This window comes from Gobio gobio (assembly GCF_949357685.1).
Source record: "Gobio gobio genome assembly, chromosome: 15".
Lineage (NCBI taxonomy): Eukaryota > Metazoa > Chordata > Actinopteri > Cypriniformes > Gobionidae > Gobio > Gobio gobio.
This window is the reverse complement of record NC_137108.1, coordinates 7,085,693-7,112,139: the sequence shown is the minus strand read 5'-3', so window position 1 is coordinate 7,112,139 and position 26,447 is coordinate 7,085,693.

The following is a 26,447-nucleotide window of genomic DNA, read 5'->3' as shown; positions in this document are numbered from 1 at the left end:
ATAACAACAATAAAATGCTTATGACCATGTTGTTAGCCTACCGGTCATGTTTCAGGCTTCTGATTGGCCAACATGGCTTTTGACAGCTCTTCATAGCATTTTTTTTGGTTTTCATGAGGACAGATTTTTTTTTTCTTAAACCGTACTTGTGTGGAAAAACTTTATAAAAATACCTGTATGTGTAGACTAGGCCTAGACGAACAAGAAAACCAACCTAGAAACAGACATGAACACACTCAAGCCGTGACAGCCGGGAAGTAATAAATTCACCAATATATTTTGAGCTTCTATAAATAAAATATAGTCATCTGGTGGAGGAGGCAAACAACAAATAATATATGCTTTATACTGTATTAGGATAGATGAACAAGGCTGTGCCGGATAGAAGTGCAGTCCATTTGATTGTCCAGGGGACGAAACATTTCTGTGATATGTGATCTAAGACCTTAACTGTGTATCTTCCCCTCACAGCCTCGTTTTTTATTTGCATAAAAATGATGCCATTTACCCTGACTAAGGTCCATACAGATGGCTTGTAAAAAGTAGAGCAACACAGTGATTTAAACGCTTAAATGCATACTGGTACACACTGTGCTGCTTTTGAAGAGTTTAATAAACTGGACATCATCTTGCATGCTTCTCCACCCATTTCCATCTGAGCAAATGCTTCATTGCCTATGGGTGGACTGAGCTAAGCTCAAAGGAGATGTATCGGAGCATTACACCCGTTCGGGACAACTTGCATCTGGAGGCTTTGAACCTCACATGGGTTTGGTTGAATTTAAACAGAATTACAAGAAATGAATAAGAGAGTCAGATAAGTTGTGTAATAAATGTAATTTGTTTTAGGCTCATTCATATAAAAGTGAGTTCAATGTGTCCTAATCAGTAAGTAAAATATATATATATATATATATATATATATATATATATATATATATATATATATATATATATATATATATATATATATATATATATGAATACAAATATGACTATGCTGAGGGAAAGGATGATGCCAGTGAGGCCACTGACTATGTTGAAAAAACAGATGTGGTTGAGGATGAATATGAGGATATTGCACAAGAAATATATATTTTTCCTTACAACTCACTGAATCTATAAACAACTCCATGATCTCACACTTGGTTTCATCGGAATTTCCACAAAGGCTTGTGCACGTACGCTCTTGACAAGTTATCCACCAGTGATAGAGATGGAAACCTTTATGGACATACATTGAATTATAGTCCTCCAAGGACATCTATTTGACTTTTAGTTACGCAGCCCAAGCTGTTCTCCCAGCCTAAACAGCAGAGAAGTGCCCCAAGCACCTCTAAAACCATGAAAACATACCAGCCTATCCAGCTGGAAGAGCAACTAAACCACCTTGAGCTGGTTTAAGCAACAGGGAGCATCCATTATCATTACACACACTGTTGTGTTCTAAAGCATGTTACCTTAGTTTTGACTGTGACTCTGATGTTCAAAAGTTATTAGTGTGGGTTTGATCACTGAATAAATTAAAAGACTTAAAGTACAAATACTATGGGAAAAATTTTGAAATTCAGGATTTTTTTCGCTGTTTACCAAACTTTACATCCAGTGTTACCTGGATTCATATATGGACAATGAATGGTAACTGAACATATCTAGCCTAAAAAGGATGCAAAATTACCATACAAAATTCCTGGTGCACTATATTCCAAGTCTACTGGATTCATATGACAGCTTTGTTTGAGAACAAGCCTGAAATTTAAGTAATAATATCTTCCTGTCCAGTCTTTTATAATATATAATGCATTCTTTTTGAGGCTTGACATCTCCAGCCACCATTATGACACGATTTTCATTGTATGGAAAAAACAGACATTCTTTAAAATGTCACCTTTATGTGAAATAGAACTATGGATTTGGTATTCCCAAGAGTGAGTAAATGATGACAGCATTATCATTTTTGAGTGAACTGAATTCCTTTAAGGAATAGAGCCTCACCCCTTACGTCACTTGAACTAGAGTCAATATTGCTACTCAAATGAGTTTAACAGGCTTGTTTTGTTGGTGTCCACAAAACAGGAGACTGATGAAGTTTGTTCTCCTTTGAGAGAGGTGTATGTAGACACTCAGCAGGGAGCCAGGCCACACTGACTCACGCAACCTGGAAACAAGGGCATTTCCTCTTCAAACCTCATTATTTTTTTAAATGGTATTACATACTAGGCTGCTTGTACTTGCTTTTCTTAATTTTAATCTAAATAAATATATTTCAGTTTGTGCTATTTACACTTGGTATTTAGAGTCCTGCACTTTTTATATTAGCGATTAATTGTTACGTTTAATGATAATAAAATATGTAAATGTATGAAATCTACATCCCTGTTTGAGACCGTCCTAGATTGTCCTTGTGACAAGCAGGACGGGCGAGACCCGTGAGAGAATGGTGCGAGGCCGGTGGCGTGATTGCAAATGAGCGTCACCTGTACATCACTCCGGTGTCATATCTCTTACGGAGGAGCTTGGATGTGTATAAAGAGGAGCGACGACAGTGAAGGACGAGAGAGGACCAGGCCTGGACTTTTACACTGTGTTTTGTTTATGTTTTATTATGTGTGTGCATGGCAGCTGTCCAGTAGAGTGTAGAGTAGAGTGCAGTCTCGTGGGTACCCCCTGGCCTAAGAGGTGGGTATGTGTGGGGGTATATCTGACAAGCAGGTCGGATGAGAGCCGTGAGTGAACGGCGCGAGGCTTTTACTTTCATTTTGTGTTAATTTATTAAAAGTCTTTGAATGTTTGCCGGTTCCCGCCTCCTTCTTCCCATAACTACGAATGTTGTTACAGTCCTCTTAACCTCACTCTGTGCAAATGTCTCACTTCCACATCCTTCTCATCCAGGAATAAAATTATTTTTCAGCCTACAATTAAAATGACTCAACTTACCCTTGCTTTTCTGGCTGTTTGTGTGTCTGTCTGTTGACTGTCTATCTATTAGGTCTATTCAGATTTTTTTTTCTAAATCCCAATTAAATTCCTGATTTTTTATTGAAGTAGCAAATAGGAACACTAATTAAAATGCGAATTTGAAGAAGTAAAATGAATTGAAATTCGAATAAATGTACATAACACCTATGTCATGTTTTTTGCAAAAGTTTGCAAAAAAACCAAAAACATTTCCCTGAATTGTATCATTTCTTATTGAATATTGACTTGCAATTATTAAAATCCACTGAGTTTAATTCCAATTCAGAAGAAAAAACAAGCTCATTCTTAAACTTTCTGTTTGTCTATCCTACGTAGAGTTGCCTTCGTTTCTGTGTAGAGCAAGTACATGACCAGGGCAGCATCTGTCCAAGTGAGATGAATAATGAATGTAAAAACAGCACGGGAATATGAATCATACATCATACCCCCTATCATGATGCTTTGTTGATGAATCTGGTTTGGTGAACCCTGATCTTGTAGCCTTGAATTCACCCCAGGGATGTTTACAATGATATCTTGGCTGAAAACACAACTCTATAACAGCCCAAAGCACTAGGCCAGAGGCAACTAGAAGAGAGGTGCATGTTTTCCCCTCAGATTCGCAGAACTCCAGATTTTTGTGGATTGTTTGAATGATTAGTTGATCATTGCCCTGTATAATTAACCATGGCTGTGTTTAAGTCCAATGTTTTTTATATGCCCTTCCCTTGCTAACCTCCCTCCGTCTCGTTCACTCAGATGTACGTCATTGCTTAATTTGCACGAGAGCTCACTACTGGTGATACCCTTGAAATGTGAAAATAAATGGAACACCCTAATGGTGCGTTCACCCCAGACACGAATGAAGCGTTTCGCGCGAGTGATTTACATGTTAAGTCAATGCAAAGACGCAAATAGACATTCTGCGTCATGATTCGCGCGAATGAGGGGATTCGCGCAAATGACATGGCACGAATTGAGCGAATTGAGCTTTTGACGCGTGATTCGCACGAGTTGAAAAATCTGAACTTTGGCCACGTTAACCAATCAGGAGCTTGCTCTAGAAGTGACAATAATGAGGACAAAATCATTGATTACCCAGAGCTGTGCGTACTTTATAGAAACAGGAATAAAAAGGATCTTGCTTGGAAGAAAGTGAGTGAGGAGGTTGGACAGTCTGGTAAGTTGTAAAAAATGCTCTTTACTCAATTTGAGCTATACATAGGGTGATTTCAGGGTGATTGGGACACTTTTTGCCATTGAGATGACTTGGATAAAGTGCCCCAATCACCCTGAATTCACCCTATTGAGACTACAAGCTAGTTAAAGCCGGCAAATTGAGCTTATTCACCGTATTTTAAAACCATCCATGTCAGCCATTTTGCAACGAGGCGAGCCGGCTGGCAGAAGCCCCTCCCATGAAGCGAATTCGCATCTGTTGTGTAGTGAATGTCAAACGCGAATGAAGCGAGTAAACTCAAAATGTTCAAGCGTCCAACCTTGCGCGAATAGCGCGATTTATTCGCGTCATTCGCGTATGGTGTGAACGCACCATAAGGCCTTGATCATTGGAATCTGATATGGAGCTAATTCGTTTTTAGTTTTTTCCTTATACATTTTTACGCACCATTCTATAGGCCTGTTACAGAATTAATCTAATGCGGTCAGGGGGTACAAGTAGTAGCAGACAATTCCCATCTTACAAGCTGTAATTACGAGCTCTACGAGGATGTGAACGCTTTTTACAAGTTGAAATCACGTAATTGCGGTAATTACGACATGCCGTGAACGCACCTTAAGTGTGGCCTGCTGTGACATCACAATCATGTTGCATTGTAGTGTGTGGATCTGCCGAAGTGTACATGTCGAGTAGACTCGCTCCCTCGGTCAAAATCAACGGGTCAAGGATCTATCCAAATAAAATTCCCTCGTCCACTTGACGAAGTTGAACGCACTTCAAAATGGCAGCTGGGATTCCCGCGAGGGGAAGTTCTTAGGGTCGTTCCAGAGTGCATGTCTAAAAGTGGAATTAAACGCAGCCCTGATTGAAGGTCACACTGATCAAATATGTTTTTAGAGATTGTTCAGTTAGGATGTGTTGGAATATATAAGATGGCGCCGCCGTGCTCGGTCGCCGTTCAGGTCGCTCCGCTAAGACTTTGCTTTTATTTATTATTCTACTCTCTTTTACTCTCTATTTTTTCCAACGGATCATCTGCTTTGATCTGTTACGACAGCAAAACACTTCTGGAAATTGGTTACCGCTACACTGACCTGTTTCAGGACACTTTCTCCAATCTTCCATCTGAGATTCGCCGGGACGCCGAGTTGAACAATGGCCACTCGAGTCGACGGCGAAGATTCAAAAAACACCGCGGGAAACGCGCTGGGATCCGCAACAGACTGAGAAAAAGAGCATTCAGTCCTCCTCTCCCGAGCATTTTGCTCGCAAATGTCCAATCCTTGGAGAATAAGATGGACGATCTTAGAGCCAGGATAAGTTTTCAACGGGACATGAGAGACTGCAACATCTATTGTCTGTCCGAAACATGGCTCACGCCAGCGGTCCCGGATACAGCCGTGACGCCGTCCGAGAACTTCTCTGTTTTTCGGATGGACAGAACAGCCGAGGCCGGGAAATCTAAAGGCGGTGGAGTGTGTTTCATGATAAACAAGAAATGGTGCGATCCTAGGAACATCTCCATTCTTTCGCGATCCTGCTCGCCTCACTTGGAACATTTAACTCTCATGTGCCGGCCTTTCTACCTGCCGAGGGAGTTTTCCTCGGTCATCACCACTGCCGTTTATATTCCACCACAAGCAGACACGGGGCTGGCTTTATCTGCCCTCCATGATGTGACCAGCGGCTTCATAAACAAACACCCCGACGCTGCTTTCATCGTCGCGGGTGATTTTAACAAAGCAAACCTAAAGAAAGTATTGCCAAACTTTCACCAGCATGTCTCCTGTCCCACACGAGGAGCAAACACACTGGATCATTGCTACTCTCCGTTTAAGAACGCCTACAAAGCTCGTTCACAGCCAGCTTTTGGCAAATCGGACCATGCCGCCATTTTCCTCACACCGGAATATAAACAAAGGCTCGTTCAAGAGCCCCCGGTGAGGAGGGAAGTCAAACGCTGGTCATCCCATTCAGAGATCACGCTACAGGCAGCTCTTGATGACGTCGACTGGGACATGTTCCGCGCGAGTTCTGAAGACGTCAGCGAGTTCACAGAAGTGGCGCTCTGCTTTATTAACACACTGACAGAGCAAGCCACACAAACAATAACTATAACGTCCTTCCCTAATCAGAAACCGTGGGTGGACAGTTCAATTCGCACTGCAGTAAACTCGCGCACCACCGCTTACAATGCCGGTCTCCAAACGGGGGATATGAGGGAGTACAAAGCTTCATGTTACGCTCTCCGGCGCGCCGTTAAAGCCGCAAAACTCCGCTATAAAGACCGAGTGGAATCTCATTTCCAACTCAACGACTCCCGGCGGATGTGGCAGGGACTGAGAACCATCTGTGCTTTTGGAACTAAATCCTCTGCAGAGGTGAGAGCTGATCCGTTACTGGTGAACGAGTTAAACTCTTTCTACGCTCGCTTTGATGGTAATCGCGGCAGCGCGACTCCGGCGAGTGACGCGTCAGAGAGAGTCCCTCAGAGCAGCAACGGTCACGTGATCTCTGTCTCGGAGGACGAGGTTCGGAGGGCACTCAAACGTGTGGATGTCAGGAAAGCTGCTGGGCCGGATGGTATTTCAGGTCGTGTTCTGCGGTCCTGTGCTGATCAGCTCGCAGGGCTCTTTACATCCATATTCAACGAGTCCCTTGCTACATCTGTTGTCCCCACCTCCTTCAAACGATCCTCCATCATCCCTGTACCTAAGATCAGTAAACCCTCTTGCCTAAATGACTATCGTCCAGTGGCTCTCACATCTTTAGTCATGAAGGTCTTTGAGAGACTCATTAAAAACAACATTTGCTCCTCCATTCCTGACACTTTGGACCCTCTTCAGTTTGCCTATCGTCCCAATAGATCGACTGAAGATGCCATTTCTCACGTCCTTCACTCCTGCCTCACTCACATCGACAGCAAAAGTGGGAACTATGTCAGGCTGCTATTTATTGACTATAGCTCAGCCTTTAACACCATAGTTCCCATTAAGCTAACACACAAACTCCTGGATCTAGGCCTGAATTCTTCTCTCTGCCTCTGGATTGAAGATTTCCTCACTGGCAGACCCCAGGCGGTGAGAGTAGGCCAGTTCACCTCCACCTCCATCACCCTGAGTGTTGGAGCTCCACAGGGCTGTGTGCTGAGTCCCCTGCTCTACTCTCTCTACACCCATGACTGTTTGTCCACACACAGCTCCACCTCGATCATCAAGTTTGCTGATGATACTGTTGTCCTGGGTCTCATCTCCAACAACAATGAGACGGCATACTTGGACGAAGTGGAGCAACTGACATCATGGTGCCAGGACAACTGTCTCTCTCTGAATGTTAACAAGACCAAAGAACTGATTGTGGACTTCAGGAAGAGACAGCATCGGTCATACTCCCCTCTCATGATCAGCGGGACACCGGTAGAGAGAGTGAGCAGCTTCAAATACCTGGGTGTGAACATCTCCGAGGATCTGACCTGGACTACACACATCCAGACACAGGTGAAAAAAGCCAGGCAAAGACTGTACCACCTGCGCCAGCTGAGGAAATTCAGGGTTTCACCAGCCATCCTGAAAACTTTCTATCGAGGGGCGATAGAAAGTGTCCTGACTCAGTGCATCACAGCGTGGTACGGGAACAGCACCAGTCACGACTGCAAAGCCCTGCAAAGAGTGGTGCGCTTATCCGAGCGCATCTCAGGCTCAGCTCTCCCGTCTCTGCAGGACATCTTCACCAAACGCTGCAGAGGTAGAGCTACTAAAATCATCAGAGACATTAATCACCCTGCAAACTCTCACTTCACCCTGCTGCCATCTGGTAAGCGCTTCCGTAGCCTGATGGCAAAGACTGAAAGACTCAGGAGGAGTTTCTTCCCCCAGGCCATCAGACTCCTGAACTCAGTCACGTGACTCACTTCACCCCCGCACACGCATAAACATACGGTCTTTCAACATTAACATCCACATACTGCAATTGCACTGCACTTTACTTTACGTCCCTATTGTTACTGCGTAACAACCTGTAATAAACCTTGCACATTATACTTCTTTATATATACATATTATATATTTTATGTTAACCACTTATTTTTAAGTCTACAGTTTATCTCACTTATCATCCACATATTTTTTATATTTTTATTTTTATCTTATTTCCTATTTTTATCTTTTACTTGATTTATTTATAATTCTACTTATGTTAATACTTTTTATTCTAACTTTATTCTATTTCTATTTAATTTCTTGTAACTGTTATTTGCACTGTCCATGGAGCGGACCTGTTTACATTTCACTGCCAGTTGTATATTGTGTATATAACTGTGTATGTGACAAATAAAACTCTTGAATCTTGAATCTTGAATCTTGAATCTTAAAAACGGAGCGCAACAGAAAGGAGCATGTTGTATAAGTTTAATTCTATTTTGAACTGGAGACTCAAAATGCAATGCTCATGCATACAATGTGGGAAAACCTCATGAGACCAACACACAAAGGACAAAAACATTCATCCGAATGTGTACAAGAACCATCATTTAACAGCACAGATAGAATCTAAGAATACACAGCCAGGATAACTAACAACTTTATTGCACAACAATTTTATTGCACAATACAATCTCAGTCCGTAAAAAAAAAAAAAAAAAAAAAAAAATTCTGTGAACCAATGTGTGGACCAATGTGTGATGTGTCCATACTAAATGGCTCCTCTATTGTCATATTTTTTTGACGTGGATATACCAAGCTATAGAATAATCTCTAGATGTTAGCGCATTTCTGACTTTGAAAAGCATACACAGCATATGCCTACTAATCCTGACCCATCACTACAATCTTCAGCAAGATCTCTTTTCAAAACATATGAAAGATTACCCTTGTGAAAAGAAGTGTGCTTAGTTGTACTAAATGTGCACTTGTAGTGTTCCTCAAATCTCAAAAGTATATTTGGTAACACTTTAGCACTTTAGGAACACATATTCAATATTAACAATAACTTTTGCCTCAATAAACTCCTAATTACTGCTTATTAATAGTTAGTAAGGTAGTTGTTAAGTTTAGGTATTGGGTAGGATTAAGGGATGTAGAATAAAGTTCAGATAATTGCATTTAATATACACTCACCTAAAGGATTATTAGGAACACCTGTTCAATTTCTCGTTAATGCAATTATCTAATCAACCAATCACATGGCAGTTGCTTCAATGCATTTAGGGGTGTGGTCCTGGTCAAGACAATCTCCTGAACTCCACACTGAATGTCAGAATGGGAAAGAAAGGTGAGCGTGGCGTGGTTGTTGGTGCCAGACGGGCCGGTCTGAGTATTTCACAATCTGCTCAGTTACTGGGATTTTCACGCACAACCATTTCTAGGGTTTACAAAGAATGGTGTGAAAAGGGAAAAACATCCAGTATGCGGCAGTCCTGTGGGCGAAAATGCCTTGTTGATGCTAGAGGTCAGAGGAGAATGGGCCGACTGATTCAAGCTGATAGAAGAGCAACTTTGACTGAAATAACTACTCGTTACAACCGAGGTATGCAGCAAAGCATTTGTGAAGCCACAACACGCATAATCTTGAGGCGGATGGGCTACAACAGCAGAAAACCCCACCGGGTACCACTCATCTCCATGACAAATAGGAAAAAGAGGCTACAATTTGCACAAGCTCACCAAAATTGGACAATTGAAGACTGGAAAAACTGTTTCGATTTCGGTTGAGACATTCAGATGGTAGAGTCAGAATTTGGCGTAAACAGAATGAGAACATGGATCCATCATGCCTTGTTACCACTGTGCAGGCTGGTGGTGGTGGTGTAATGGTGTGGGGGATGTTTTCTTGGCACACTTTAGACCCCTTAGTGCCAATTGGGCATCGTTTAAATGCCACGGCCTACCTGAGCATTGTTTCTGACCATGTCCATCCCTTTGTGACCACCATGTCCCCATCCTCTGATGGCTAGTTCCAGCAGGATAATGCACCATGTCACAAAGCTCGAATCATTTCAAATTGGTTTCTTGAACATGACAATGAGTTTACTGTACTAAAATGGCCCCCACAGTCACCAGATTTCAACCCAATAGAGCATCTTTGGGATGTGGTGGAACGGGAGCTTCGTGCCCTGGATGTGCATCCCACAAATCTCCATCAACTGCAAGATGCTATCCTGTCAATATGGGCCAACATTTCTAAAGAATGCTTTCAGCACCTTGTTGAATCAATGCCACGCAGAATTAAGGCAGTTCTGAAGGCGAAAGGGGGTCAAACACAGTATTAGTGTGGTGTTCCTAATAATCCTGTAGGTGAGTGTACATTTAAACTATAGTACATTTTCAAATAACATGGAAAACATTACATTCAGTTCATGCATGTTATTTCCGTAATAAGCACTCTTTGAAGTATTCTAAAGTGTACTTCTTTTCACAAGGGTATAGCACTAATTTTATTAATGTGTAAAAAAAAAAGAAAGATGATGGGCTTTAGCCTTCATGTGTGCACAGTATTATTTCCCACAACGAGTTTACAGACAGGAAGTGAGAAAGGAGCTTTGGGATTGGAATCGTTCCCCTATGTCAGTACAGGACCGCTCTCTTGCTCTCCTGCTCGGGCGCCACACTAATACCAGATGCTGTTGTAGTGTTTCCATTACTGGCTGAAGGCCCACTCAAGGGGGGACCCGGCTTGGCAGACGGACAGAAGGGAAAGTGTGTATCCTTTCAGCTGTGACTCACCATGTCTCAGACGCAGCTCATACGTCACGAGCACTAATCAGGAACTGCTGTGCAATTATGCAATATGTAAAAATGTGTGTGTGTACGTGTGTGTGTGTGTGTGTGTGTGTGTGTGTGTGTGTGTGTGTGTGTGTGTGTGTGTGTGTGTGTGTGTGTGTGTGTGTGTGTAAGGAGGTACATATGGGGAGGATTGTGTTTAGGTACCATTATCGCTCAGGGTTGATGCACAGATGTAGTGTGTTTTCTCAGATCCAGACAACCCAATACGTGTGAAGTTATTCATTATACAACAATAGTGCACATCTCTGAATTGATAATGCTGTTTGCTCACTGCTCAGTTTAAACATGGAAAGGGAAGATACTGCATACAGTGGCTTTATAGTGCAGATCTGACTCTGATGGAGGGCTGCACAAAACAATCGTAAACGTCTAAACCAAGGCTGCGATTTAACCCTTTAAGACCTAAGGGTATTTTTACAATTAATTTTCCGCCTGGTGTTATTTACTAAAAAAGCTTGTAAAACATCAACCCTGTTGTGCACAGACAATTGACACACCTCTTTTTTTTCAAGACAAGTTGCACTGTCAGTATATTTGTGTTGCATTGATGTCACCTGAATGTAAAATAAGTTATGGGACCATAAAGACAAATGAAAACATAAAACGGAAATTGAATCACTCAAATATTTATTGAAAACACACACAAATAAATAAAAGCTAAGCATATTTCCTCTGGAAAACAGTTTGTTCAAGTCTTTGGAGTCCTGGAACTCAGGAATAAACATGATAACTTATACAGAACAAAAACTATTTACATTTTTCCAAAAAAAGTCCAGGCGCTTTTGGCCTCTTTGGATTTTGGATATTTACTGGTGCCAAGCCTCAAAACAGTTCCTATCAGGAACTTCTCCTCAAACTTTCTCCTCAAACTTTCTCCACAAAACGACTAAAAACTGCAGCGCGTCTCTCTCTCTCTCTCTCCTCAACACTAGCCGTGCGTCTCTCTCTCTCCACAATAATAGAGCTGTGGTTCATGCGTAATGACGCACACCAACGTGGATGACGGATCAGCCTGTCATTGGTCAAACCCTCATCCAAAATGGCAGCTAGCATCGCGCTAGCGGCAAAAATGACGGAAAATTTATAAATTATGGACATCAAGTGGATATATCTTGGATGTAAGCGTTTTGATTTATTGCTGAACAACTCCAAAAAGATGCACATGTTCCAGGCTGGATAGAAAACCTTCTGTAAAGGCTACAAAGACACCAAAGACACCCCCGTGATGGCTAGCTCGTTAGCTTTCTGCTGGAAAAAACGGTAAGAAAATCGATAAAAGTTTCATGAAATAATATAGATATTTATCGGAGGTGCCGTGTGACGTCGTGGGCGATGCCGTCGGGCTCTGAGGGTTAATGATATAAATATATATTGTTTGCATGCGGTGCAAACTTCAAACCCATGCTTTTCTCGCCTGAAATCTGAAGTGCATAATAAGCATAACGGCAGGTTCTCTTTGGCACGCTTCAAAACATTTGGGGGAAAAATCAGCAATAATTTTTAATAATTCTGTAAAATATTTATGTGTACTGTGTCCCAAAAAAGTAACAAAGTAACTAAACTTGTGAAGTTGTAGAGAGAGAGAGAGAGAGAGAGAGAGAGAACCCAAACAGCTACAAGGTGAATCACAACATTGCAAACTGTGGTAACACATTACAATATGGCCTCATTTGTAAATATTAGTTAATGTATTAACTAACATGAACTAACAATGCGCAATACATTTGTTCCAGTATTTATTAACCTTTGTTTATGTTAGTTAAAATTAATCCAGCTGTTCATTGTTTATTCATGTTAGTTCACAGTGCATTAACTAATGTTAACAAATACAAGTTTTGGTTTTAATAATGTATTAGTAAATGTTGAAATTAACATGAACTAAGATTAATAAATGCTGTAGACATATTGTTTATTATACATGTTAATTAAAGTACATTATATGATCAATAAGTTATGACCGCATACACTGATCAGGCATAACATTATGACCACTGACAGGTGAAGTGAATAACACTGATTATCTCTTCATCATGGCACCTGTTAGTGAATGGGATATATTAGGTAGCAAGTGAACATTTTGTCCTCAAAGTTGATGTGTTAGAAGCAGGAAAAATGGAAAGGGTAAGGATTTGAGGAAGTTTGACAAGTGTCAAGGTGATGGCTAGACGACTGGGTCAGAGCATCTCCAAAACTGCAGCTCATGTGGGGTGTTCCTGGTCTGCAGTGGTCAGTATCTATCAAAAGTGGTCCAAGGAATGAACAGTGGTGAACCGGCGACAGGGTCATGGGCGGACAAGGCTCATTGACGCACGTAGGGAGTGAAGGCGGCTGGCCCGTGTGGTCCGATCAAACAGACGAGCTACTGGAGCTCAAATTGCTCAAGAAGTTAATGCTGGTTCTGATAGAAAGGTGTCAGAATACACAGTGCATCGCAGTTCGTTGTGTATGGGGCTGCAGACCAGTCAGGGTGCCCATGCTGACCCCTGTCCACCGCCGAAAGCACCAACAGTGGGCACGTGAGCATCAGAACTGGACCACGGAGCAATGGAAGAAGGTGGCCTGGTCTGATGAATCACGTTTTCTCTTACATCATGTGGATGGCCGGGTGCGTGTGCGTCGCTTACCTGGGGAACACATGGCACCAGGATGCACTATGGGAAGAAGGCAAGCCGGAGGAGGCAGTGTGATGCAAGTTCTGCTGAGAAACGTTGGGTCCTTCCATCTGTGTGGATGGTATCACCTACCTAAGCATTGTTGCAGACCATGTACACCCTTTCATGGAAACGGTATTCCCTGGTGGCTGTGGTCTCTTTCAGCAGATAATGCGCTCTGCATCAAAGCAAAAATGGTTCAGGAATGGTTTGAGGAGCACAACAACGAGTTTGAGGTGTTGACTTGGCCTCCAAATTCCCAAGATGACTTAATGGCTTTAATGAGGGAAATAACTACATTCCCATAAAGCACTGCGAATTATATCGTGCCAAATCGTGCAGCCTCACACGGCATATTGTGTAACGACAGAGGTGCAACAACATGCTTGGTGACATTGATTTGACTGATCTATCCAATAATCTAATAAAACATGATCCCAGTGACAATCTCAGAGGAGCTGTGTGTAAAGACAATAACCACAACATCCAGACCCACCCAGCGCCTCATGGGCCAAGAAAACTACAGCTATTTCACTTTTCATAAGCCTGCTGGCATCACTGTACCTAATTTATGATACTTTTCCCAGTTGCCAGGGAATAAATTCAGTGGTAAAAGCTTTGTATATAGTGTGACTGTTAGTACATCCTGTCACTGGACATCGATGAATCACACAGTCATTTGAATGAGGAACGTTTGTTCTAGTAACCTGAACTTGTGTTTAAAGTAGTTGGACTCACTTAACCAATATTTATGGTTTGCACAAAAGTATAAATATAGTCAAAATCAAAGCTTTATAGTAATGTAATGAAACAAGTCTCTTCTGCTCACCAAGGCTGCATTTAGTAGATACAAAATACAGTAAAAACAGTAATATTGTGAAATATGATTATTTTTTCAAAATACTGCATTCTATTTGAATATATTTTATGTATGTAATTTATTCTTGTGATCAAAGCTGAATTTTCAGCATCATTACTCCAGTCTTTAGTGTCACATGATCCTTCAGAAATCATTCTAATACAGTGCATCCGGAAAGTATTCACAGCGCTTCACTTTTTCCACATTTTGTTATGTTACAGCCTTATTCCAAAATTGATTAAATTCATTATTTTCCTAAAAATTTGTGAAAAGAAAGAAAAAAAAACATGAAAGAAGTTTGTTTGAAATCTTTGGAAATAAATTAAAAAAAAAATCGCAAAATATGCACACAAAAAAATCACATGTACATAAGTTTCCACAGCCTTTGCTCAATACTTTGTTGAAGTAGTCTTTTTGTCTTTTTGAGTATGATGCTAAAAGCTTGATATACCTTTCTTTGGGCAGTTTCTCCCATTCTTCTTTGCAGGACCTCTCAAGCTCCATCAGGTTGGATGGGGAGCGTCGGTGCACAGCCATTTTCAGATCTCTCCAGAGATAATCAGTTGGGTTCAGGTCTGGCCTCTGGCTGGGCCACTCAAGGACATTCAGAGAGTTCTCCCATAGCCACTCCTTAGTTATCTTGGCTGTGTGCTTAGGGTCGTTGTCCTGTTGGAAAATTAACCTCGCCCCAGTCTGAGGTCCAGAGTTCTCTGGAGCAGTTTTCCATCAAGGATGTCTCTGTACATTGCTGCATTCATCTTCCCCTCGATCCAGACTAGTCTTCCAGGTCCTGCCGCTGATAAACACCCCCACAGCATGATGCTGCCACCACCATGCTTCACTGTAGGGATGGTATTGGCCAGGTGATGAGCGGTGCCTGGTTTCCTTAAGACATGATGCTTGCCATTCAGGCCAAAGAGTTCAATCTTTGTTTCATCAGACCACATAATTTTGTTTCTCATGGTCTGAGTCCTTCAGGTGCCAAACTCCAGGCTGGCTGACATGTGCCTTTTACTGAGGAGTGGCTTTCGTCTGGCCACTCTACCATACAGGCCTGATTGGTGGAGAGCTGCAGAGATGGTTGTTCTTCTGGAAGGTTCTCCTCTCTCCACAGAGAAACGTTGGAGCTCTGTCAGAGTGACCATCGGGTTCTTGGTCACCTCCCTGACTAAGGCCATTCTTCCCTGATCGCTCAGTATGGCCAGCGGCCAGCTCTAGGAAGAGTCCTGATGGTTCCAAACTTCTTCCATTTACAGATTATGGAGGCCACTGTGCTCATTTGGACCTTCAATGCTGCAGAAATGTTTCTGTACCATTCCCCAGATCTGTGCCTCAATACAATCCTGTCTCGGAGGTCTACAGACAATTCCCTGGACTTCATGGCTTGGTTTGTGCACTGAAATGCACTGTGAACTATGGGACCCAATATAGACAGGTGTGTGCCTTTCCAAATCACATCCAATCAGCTGAATTTACCACAGGTGGACTGAAGAAACATTTCTGATTATTATCATTGTTGAAAACGGTTGTGCTGCTTACATTTTTTTATGGAAATGTGTCAGGATACTGAGAGTGAGGACCCAGATGCAGAATGAGCAGGGGGTGAAATTTATTAACAATATTTGACACAGGACAAGAATGGTGAGACAGGAACAAAGTCCAAACAATAGGGGCAGGACACAATGGGAGAAGTGGCTGGTCAGGGTAGAGACAGCAGGGATGGGATGGCCAATGATGGAGACGAGGCAGCAGCTCGGGGAACCAGGCTTGACAGTTGGTGATGTGACTTGCTGTGAAACCAGACTGGTTGCCAGGCCAGGAGAGTCCAGGGTGACCAGGGTGGAACAGGATGCAGGACGGGAAACACCACAAGACAACACACAAGACTCAAGACGAGACAACAAGAGAAACAAACATGAGCAAAAAAGCAAAAACTAAGAATAGGGATAAATGCCAACAAAGTAACTAGAATCCAAAAAAGAAAACAGAAGAAAGATTTCTCAAAAGAGAGAAAAGGCAAAATAAATAAAAACTAGAAATAAATAACTGGAACTAGAAACTAAATCTGTAACGCTGCAGGAAACTAGAGAGAGAAAATAAGGATAGGGAAAAAGTAACCAAAAACTATACTAGACGAGATAAACTACTATCACCAGGACAAGGTTAGCTAGACACGAGGCATACAACAAAAGCACACAACGAACCAGCAAGGACAAGAGGGAAAGGAGCTCAATAAAAAAGGGAAGAGCACATGAGGATCAGGTGAACACAATTAATCAAACAAGGACTAGACAAGGACTAAACAAGGGAGCGTGGTAAAGGGAAAGAAGGAGGTGGGACGAGAGGAGCACATGGCCAACACAAACAAAGACAGAACCATGTGGTCAGACACAAGACAAACAAAGAAACATTGAACAGACACAAGACAGACAAGACTGACAGGGCAGGACCCTGACAGTACCCCTCCCCCACTGGACGCCTCCAGGCGTCCACACGAGGCAAAGGAGTCAAAGGGGGTAGCAACTGGGAGGGCAGGAGGGGTGTAAATATCGGCGTCCCATAACAGCCAGGAAACAGAGGGGGTGGAGCAGGGAGGGTAGGAGTCAATCCAGCGGTATAGTTAGGAACTGCCCATGGAGGTGCTGGCTTTGGAGGAACATGACGGCCAGGCAACACTAAAGACGGGATGGGAGGGACGGGAAACTGATTAGTGGCACTTCTAGAGATCGAGGCCCACTTCACTGGTGGGGGCCTCCAGTAGGGTTTGGGGTCAGGAACAGATGCAAGTCTCTTGATTAGGGAAATGCTTGGGAATGAATTCAGGAGCCATAACGGCACTGGCTGGTAATGACGACTGTTTTGACGACTCCCGGACAAACGTGATGTCAGGAACAGCTTCAAGGGCTTTATCAGACTTAGAAGAAATACACCCTGCTGAAGACTTTAGGGCTGAAGCAGACCTCTTGGCTGTGTCGAGAGTGGCAGAAACAATCTCAGTGGGCATGACGAGACTGGCAGGAAGTCTTTCATTAGGCGAGTCATTGCTGGTGAGCAGCTCAGAGGTGGCCTCCGTGGCTATAGCGGGCAGAGAAAGATGCCCTGAAATGGCCTCCGTGACCAGGTCAGAACCAGACTCAGGAGATATAACAGGACTGACAGGGTCAGTCTCTGTGGGCATGACTTCACTGGATAATATCCCTGAGACGGTCCTCGTGACTTTAACAGGAAGACATGGATGCTCTGGAGAAGCCTCTGTGGCTGGAACAGGAACGGTTTCAAGGGACATGACATTACAAACAGGAATGGTCTCTGAGAAAATAACATGACAGACATCAGTTTCTGAGGGCTCAAATGGGCTTGCTAGCTGTTCTGAGGTAGCCTCCATGGCCAGGTCAGGAACAGTTTCCGTTGAGGTAGCGGTGTTGATTTGAATGCCCAGCTTGGCCATGACAGGACTGGTAAGTGATTCAGGCTGCGCAGTCACAGGTTCCTTCAGCACAGGAATAGCTGGTGAAGTAGGTGGCTTAGAGGCATTTAGTCTGGTTGAACCAAACCCTGAAATCACTGGATACAGATCCAACAGGGTTGGGTCTTCCTGGACCATATGATTAGAGACCGCTGAAACCGGACCCTCCTGGACCAGTGGGTTTAGGATCTCTGAAAGGGCATTTGACTGCACAACATGCCCTCTCCTCTGGGGGCAGAACCGCGCATGACTGGCCGCTTCTGGTGTGACTGCAACCATCTCAATCGACTGTGGGAGAACTTGAGTGAACTCCTGGGCAGGAGCTGACTTGACAGATTCTGGAGCTGGCACAGGGGCTGGAGCCGACATTGGACTTGGCACAGGGGCTGGAGCCGACACTGGACTTGGCACAGGGGCTGGAGCCGACACTGGACTTGGCACAGGGGCTGGAGCCGACACTGGACTTGGCACTGGGGCTGGAGCCGACACTGGACTTGGCACTGGGGCTGGAGCCGACACTGGACTTGGCACTGGGGCTGGAGCCGACACTGGACTTGGCACTGGGGCTGGAGCCGACACTGGACTTGGCACTGGGGCTGGAGCCGACACTGGACTTGGCACTGGGGCTGGAGCCGACACTGGACTTGGCTCTGGGGCTGGAGCCGACACTGGACTGGTCTCTGGGGCTGGAGCCGACACTGGACTGGTCTCTGGGGCTGGAGCCGACACTGGACTGGTCTCTGGGGCTGGACCCGACACTGGACTGGTCTCTGGGGCTGGACCCGACACTGGACTGGTCTCTGGGGCTGGACCCGACACTGGACTGGTCTCTGGGGCTGGACCCGACACTGGACTGGTCTCTGGGGCTGGACCCGACACTGGACTGGTCTCTGGGGCTGGAGCCGACACTGGACTGGTCTCTGGGGCTGGAGCCGACACTGGACTGGTCTCTGGGGCTGGAGCCGACACTGGACTGGTCTCTGGGGCTGGAGCCGACACTGGACTTGTCTCTGGGGCTGGAGCCTCTTGATTCAGGCCCTACTGGACCAACAGGTTAGGGGCCTCTAGAAGGGCATCTGACTTGCCAACATTGGCCTTCCTTCTCCTCCGCTTCTGAGGGCATGACAGTTCATACGGAGCGGACTCTGGACTGGCAGGAGCGGACTCTGGACTGGCAGGAGCAGACTCAACTGGCTCTGGACTGGCTGCAGGGTCGGACTCGACTGGCTCTGGACTGGCTGCAGGGTCGGACTCGACTGGCTCTGGACTGGCTGCAGGGTCGGACTCGATGGGCTCTGGACTGGCAGGAATGGCCGGAACTGACTTGGTGGAGCAAGAGACAGGTGCAGCAGTCCGAGCCGCCCTCTTCCTTCTCAACCGTCGCTGCTCAGTAGGACTCAGAAGATGATCTGGGACTTGACCAGACGAGGGTGGGAGAGCGGGTTGGCCACAGTGATCAGACTCCGGGGGCGTAAGGATCTGCCTGTCTTTGCGGTGGTGCAGGTAATTAGCAAAATTCCAATAGTCCAGGACCGCTAGCTGATCCATCTCCCATTGTGGTAGGGGATCATTCAAGCAGAGATTGAATGCCGCTTTAAGGGTTGAGTCAGGGTACTTCAGGCCCCTTGCCATGGTCCAGAAAAACTGGGCAAAGGGCCGTACCTCCCGGTCCTCCTGGCGAAGCGATAACAATCCCTTCTGGAATGCCAGTCTCTCTTGGGCAGTCGCAGGGGGAAAAACACGGATGCTCATTGCTGGGTCCTGTCTTGGCTGGTTCGTTCTGTCAGGATACTGAGAGTGAGGACCCAGATGCAGAATGAGCAGGGGGTGAAATTTATTAACAATATTTGACACAGGACAAGAATGGTGAGACAGGAACAAAGTCCAAACAATAGGGGCAGGACACAATGGGAGAAGTGGCTGGTCGGGGTAGAGACAGCAGGGATGGGATGGCCAATGATGGAGACGAGGCAGCAGCTCGGGGAACCAGGCTTGACAGTAGGTGATGTGACTTGCTGTGAAACCAGACTGGTTGCCAGGCCAGGAGAGTCCAGGGTGGAACAGGATGCAGGACGGGAAACACCACAAGACAACACACAAGACTCAAGACGAGACAACAAGAGAAACAAACATGAGCAAAAAAGCAAAAACTAAGAATAGGGATAAATGCCAACAAAGTAACTAGAATCCAAAAAAGAAAACAGAAGAAAGATTTCTCAAAAGAGAGAAAAGGCAAAATAAATAAAAACTAGAAATAAATAACTGGAACTAGAAACTAAATCTGTAACGCTGCAGGAAACTAGAGAGAGAAAATAAGGATAGGGAAAAAGTAACCTAAAACTATACTAGACGAGAAAAACTACTATCACCAGGACAAGGTTAGCTAGACAAGAGGCATATAACAAAAGCACACAACGAACCAGCAAGGACAAGAGGGAAAGGGGCTCAATAAAAAAGGGAAGAGCACATGAGGATCAGGTGAACACAATTAATCAAACAAGGACTAGACAAGGACTAAACAAGGGAGCGTGGTAAAGGGAAACAAGGAGGTGGGACGAGAGGAGCACATGGCCAACACAAACAAAGACAGAACCATGTGGTCAAACACAAGACAAACAAAGAAACATTGAACAGACACAAGACAGACAAGACTGACAGGGCAGGACCCTGACAGAAATGGTGATAATGTTTTCCAGGATTCTTTGATTAATGTAAAGTTTAAAATAAACAGCATCTATTTGAAATAGAAACCAGTTTTTAATCAGTTTAATGAGTTATTGCTGATTAACAGTAATATTTCTTTCCATAAAAAGTATATACATCACCATCAGTGGCCATATGAGCTGAGAGAACAATAGCTTTAAAAGGGTTGTTTAATATGGTTCTTTCTTTAGTTGAACACAAAAAGAGAAACTGAAGAAACTGTTTTTGTTGTTATTTTCCATACAAATGAAAGCATTAGTGTTAAGGGTTAGCTGTAGTATGTTGAACTGATTCTACTGGTGTGTTCTGGACAATGGAATTGTCTGAACACATTGTCTAGAATTTCTGTATATTGCTACCTTCACACTCTTAAAATAAAGGTTGCAAAAAGAGGGTTTCACAGTGATGCCATAGAAAAACCATGCTGAAAAACCTTTCAATGAACAGTTCTTAAAAGAACCATTTTTTTTTCTTAGAGTAAAGAATTGAGAAGAACCTTAGAATCTAGAGAACCTTTTGTGCATTTGAAAGGTTCCATGGAATTTAAAGGTTCTTTATAGAACCCATGGATGCCAATATAGAACCTTATTTTTAAGAATGGCACTATAATTAAACTGAAACAAAAGATAGTCCTAAGCCAGATCTCAAGCATACATCCTGACTTCATTATTTTTTAGCCACACATTCTTTTCTTCTTTGCTCGGATATGCCAGTGCGACTGCAGTCATTGTTAATGAATGGACAGTTGTGCTAGTTTTGAGTTAGGCCAGGGCCTTGTTCACACACAGCATGTACTGGTCGTGTTAGCTCAGCTGAGCTGAAACACTGAACACATGTTACGATTCGGACTGTTAGTTTGTCTGAGAGTGATTGATACTGCTGGGATGGCCCACCCCAAACATTGCTGGGATCAGCCTCAGAAACAAGCCAAGACACACAGAACCGTGGAACGCACACACACACACACACACACACACACACACACACACACACACACACACACACACACACACACACACACACACACACACACACACACACACACACACACACACACACGCACACACAAAACAGATATGGCAGAGGGCACCAGACCATTTCCCTGACATTAACCACATCCCCCTCACACCAAATACACTGCACTTACATGCCGTAGGAGCGTGTCCTGATAAAGGGCTGGCCGGTATGACAATTGAAATGTGTGCTCGGTTAAGATTTACTTTTACATGTCAGAGTGACAAAGAAATATGCAGTACTGTGAAAATATAGAGCTGGACATGTCCCAAAAAAAGCCACTTTAAGGAAGACGCTGATGTAAAGTGAAGTTGAGCCGTTTTTGGTTGTCGAGAAGTGTCACAACATGGCACATTAATACAGAATTCAACTGGCATGTGGTTACAGGTGTGAGTATATTGATTTACTACAGCTTTGCAAGTGGCTCATATGTAAGGAAATGGGGGTTTCACTTAGAAGCCTATCACCTTCGAGTTCTACAAAACAAGCCAATGGCATGACAATGCCATGGGTCTGCGGAATTTGCATAGTAAAACTCCGCCCCACCTCGTGGGTAAATAAGGAGCTGCGCGTGCAATCTCGCATTATGTTTACCTGCAGAGGCGCCGAGGCTGAGCACCCCGGCCGTACTAGCGGTACAGCGTTTGTGGCATGGGGACGTAACGTTTCCATTCCCTTACTTCAGGGAACGAGGGTTACATACGTAGCCGAGACGTTGCCTTTCAGTCAGTACACTACGAGCTATGTCAGTGACTGACGGAATGGGGGTCCCAATCTAATCTCGCCACAACTGCTGTCTCCCAGTGCCCTGCGCTGACCTGAGCTCCCTGCCGTGAGATTAGCACGAACGAGGGGCTAGGCTCAACGCCAATACCAAGGTACACTAGGAAGCATATCCCATGTGGAAATATGCAGCACAATGCCTACCCGCAGGGAGATCTTGAAAACACATATGACACAAGACTGGGCTGCATATGGAACACACTGGGGTATCCAGCCGCAGGTGGATTGTTTCAACCCCAGGGGTGGCAAGGTGTCTTTCCAAGGGAAGACACGTGCTCGGAGAGACTTACCATGGTAATACACATGTGGGGGTTGCCCAAAAGGGGAACCATGCACATGGAGGCACCTAGCCTAACACGAGGGCTGACCAACCGGGCATGCACTCTGGTGTCAGCATCAGCAGTGCTGGAGGAACTATGGGCTTACTAAAAAACTAACCTGAGTGAATAGCGCACGCATCCAGTCCGTGAGGGGGAATGGCGCAGCAAGGGAAGACACCTGAGCCTGTCCAGTAACTAGCCACTTGGAGCAAGTACACAAGAGGACACTGGCTCTACATGGAGATTATAGAATCTCAGAGCAGTGCCAAGGCTGGGTCTGCCTCCTTCAGGGGCAGCGCTTTCAGGTTCACCACCTGATCTCTGAAAGGAGTGGTGGAAACATTGGGCACGTATCCAGGTCAGGGTCTCAGGATCAGAGTTAGTTCGCCGGCCCGAATTCCAGGCACGCTTCATCAACCGAAAATGCCTGCAGGTCCCCTTCCCTCTTGATGGAATCCAAAAGCAATCAAGAGCGCCGCTTCATTGAAAGGAACTTAAGCTCAATGGACTGCAAAGGCTCAAAGGGAGTTCTATGCAGGGCAGATAGAACCACTGCGAGGTCCCAAGAGGGCATCTGTAGAGAGCGAGGTGGGTTTATCCTCCTCGCTTCTCTAAGGAATCTGCTGACCAGGTCATGCTGTCCTACCGTTTTTGAGTCCACAAGGTCGTGGTGCACAGATAGCACAGCCATGTAAACCTTAAGGTTGAGGGAGACAGCCTTGGCTCCAACCCTTCTTGGAGGAAGGAGAGCACGGACCCGATAAGGCATTTCCTGGGGTCTTCTCTGTGAGAGGAGCACCAAGTGATGAAGAGGTTCCAATTCAACGCATAGGCCTGTCTCATGGACAAGGCCCTAGCGGAAGTTATGGTTGCCACCACCTGTGGTGGTGAGGTACTCAAACCTTCCGTGTCCCGTCCAGGAACCACATGTGCAGGTCGGGACGCAAGTGCCAGAGGGTGCCCCGTCGCTAAGAAAGGACGTCCTTCCTCAGAGGGATAAGCCAGGGAGGGGCTGTCACAAGGAGTACGAGTTCGGAGAACCAGGTCCGGCTGGGCCAATAGGGGGCGACCAAAAGGACCTGCTCCTTGTCCTCCTTGATCTTGCACAGGACCTGTGTGAGAAGGCTCACTGGGGGAAATGCATACTTGCGTAGGCCCTGCGGCCAGCTGTGCACTAGTGCATCTGTGTCGAGCGTCCCCTCGGTCAAGGAATAAAACCAGCGGCAATGGGAAGAGTCGTGGGAGGCAAACAGATCTACCTGTGCGTCACCGAACTGTTCCCAAATCAGCTTAACCGACTGGGGACGGAGTCTCCATTCCCCTGGAAGTAGGAGAGCTCGTCGGCTGCAGGATTTAGGTCTCCCGGGATGTGAACGGCACAAAGCAACCTCAGATGCTTCTGACTCCATAGGAGGAGATGGCAGGCGAGTTGCGACATTGGGCGGGAGCGTAGACCACCTTGTCAGTTGATGCACGCTACTGTTGACGTGTTGTCTGAACGGACCAGTACGTGTTTGTCCTTCAGCAGGGCTCGAAAGCGGTGCAGGGCTAGACATACGGCCTTGAGGCAATTGACATGCCATAGGCACTGGGGTCCTTCACAGGAGCCTGCAACAGCATGTCCATTGCACATGGCACCCCAGCCCATGGCAGAGGCATCTGTTGATACAAAAAAAGCACTCTTGCCCTCGATTTGATGCAGGAAAGTTAGCAGTGACTGCGCATGCTCACTCGTAAGCTGCGCGTACATGGTAACCAAGTCGATTTCCATACTGAGAAAAGAGATCCTCTGCACCGGGAAGAGTTTGCTCTTTTTGCCAGTTGACCCAAAGGCCAGACGGGCGAGTTGCCGGAGCACCAGGTCCCTGTGTTCGCAAACCTGGTCTCGAGAGTGAGTTAGTATCAGCCAGTCGTTGAGATGTGAACCCCATGTTGCTTGAGTGGCACAAGGGCTGCCTCGAGGATTTTCGTGGAGACGCAAGGAGACAGGGCTAACCCCGAATGGGAGAACTGTGTACTGGTATGCCTGCCCCTTAAAGGCAAATCATAGAAATGGTCTGTGTCGATGAAGAATGGAGACATGAAAGTACCTGTCCTTCAGGTCGATCACTGTAAACTAATCCGATGGACAAACACATTCGAAAAGCGTTTGGCTGTCAACTTCCTCTTGTTCTTTCCATCTTGAATGGAAGCCTGTGAAGGGTTCGGTTCAAGACGCGCAGGGTAGGTGCTGTATAAGCCAGTACTCATTTCGGCTGGAGGGTCGGTCTTGATCGCATCCTTCGCTAGTAGGGTGTCGACCTCCGCATGAATGACAGGGATGTGTTTCCACCCACCATGGTATAGCGGACTCCCTGAAACCGGGGAGGAGAACTGAATCACATAGCCGAGCCTGAATGACAGGCATACCCACGATGGGGCAGCGAAGCGGAATGACTGGCCCAGACATGGGAGGCGTTGTTCCGTGTCCTGACAGAGGAGGCCAGGGAAGGACCAACGTTCCGCAGCAGCCTGCTCTGACAGGGGTCTGGCGACAGAGGGGGCAGAGAGCAGCGAGGCTTTGTGTCGCACACTGTCAACCGCGCCCTCTTGGAGCTCGGAGGTAGGGAAGCCAGTTCTAAAAAATTGGTTACTGCTGGCCGTGATGCCAGCAGCGGAGCACAAAGTTTTTTCCCCCGGCCCTCCACTGGGGAAAGGACTGGTCCTGCCACCATCTCCTGAAAAGAATTGACACCTACCTCTGAGGTGCCCTCTGAGGTAATTTGTCATGAAAAAATAATATCCTTCTATCCATCAAGTTCTATTAAAAAGAGAAAACGCTCAATTGAGATAAAGCACATTTCAAAGTATATGGTTCAACTATATATTCAAAATAGGCATTGTCACATGCATCTATTTTTTGTGATCAGACTTTTAAAAAAAGAAATTAACAGCAAAGACTTTTCTGTTTCAAATAATTGGTGTTCTTTTGAACTCTCATCAAAGAATACTAAAATATAAAATGCACCACGGTTTCCACAAAAATATGAAGCAACTTTTTTTGAACATTGATAATAAGAATTTTTTTCTTGAGCTGAAATTAGAATGGTTTCTGAAGGATCATGTGACACTGAAGACTGGAGTAATGATGCTAAAAAATCAGCTTTGATCACACAGATAAATTATATTTTAAAATATATTACAATAGAAAATAGTTATTTTAAAATGTATTAATATTTCAAAATATTACAGTTTTTACTGTGTTTTTGATGAAATAAATGCAGCCTTGTTGAGCAGAAGAGACTTCTTAAAAAATGTAGTGTTGAACGTGTAGCAAACAAAACTATGTTGTGATGCACACCAGTCGATTGACTTTTATTATTATTTTATCAGAATTGCATAAGATAACATAATTTTGTCTCTACAAAGAGGAAAAAAGTTGGCCAGTTGGTTAAGAAAAATGAACAGTAGTGTAGTTTTTCTTTTCAAGTAGTTAATTTTTTTTCTTATTATTTTTACTCACAATTTTGTAGCAGAAAAAAACCTTCTACTGTTAAATAAGACTTTGGCCTAACCAGTCCTCAATATTTACTGCTGAATTCTGAGAGTATTTTGTGTGTTTTCCTCAGCATGGACTCCAAAAACAACGTAGCTCTTTTTTCTTTCTTCATTTCCGACATGGTGGATATCTCTATATGGCATTCTCATAACTTCCCAACATATTTTCCATAATCCCCTTTCCCCTGTCTGTGGTC